This window comes from Sapajus apella, unplaced genomic scaffold (assembly GCF_009761245.1).
Source record: "Sapajus apella isolate SASKATOON/1434 unplaced genomic scaffold, GSC_monkey_1.0 scaffold127, whole genome shotgun sequence".
NCBI classification, from domain to species: Eukaryota; Metazoa; Chordata; class Mammalia; order Primates; family Cebidae; genus Sapajus; species Sapajus apella.
The window spans coordinates 550,323-550,958 of record NW_022437067.1 but is presented as its reverse complement, the minus strand read 5'-3'; positions in this window follow the sequence as shown (position 1 = coordinate 550,958).

Here is a 636-nt window from a genome sequence, read left to right as displayed (position 1 = left end):
GTGCTGGGATTACAGGCTTGAGCCACCGTGCCCGGCTACTAATTTTTTGTATTTTTAGTAGAGATGGCGTTTCACTATGTTGACCAGGCTGATCTTGAACTCCTGACCTCAGGTGATCCACTCACCTTGGCCTCCCAAAGTGCTGAGATTACAGGCGTAAGCCATCGTACCCGGCTTTCTTTTTTTTTCTTTGAGATGGAATCTTGCTCTGTTGCCAGACTGGAGTACAATGGTGTGATCTCGGCTCACTGCAGCCTCCGCCTCCTGGGTTCAAGTGATTTTCCTGCCTCAGCTTCCCGAGTAGCTGGGACTACAGGCATGTGCCCCCACCTGGCTAATTTTTGTATTTTTAGTAGAGACAGGGTTTCACCATGTTGGCCAGGATGGTCCTGACCTCGTGATCCACCCACCGCAGCCTTCCAAAGTGCTTGGATTACAGACGTGAGCCACCACACCTGGCCCTTTCTTTCTTTTTTTTTTTTTTTGTGAGACGGAGTCTCACTCTGTTACCATGTTGGAGTGCAGTGGTGCAATCTCGGCTCACTGCAACCTCTGCCTCCCAGGTTCAAGTGATTGTCCTGCCTTAGCCTCCCAAGCAGCTGGGATTACAAGCATGCGCCACCATGCCTGGCTGAT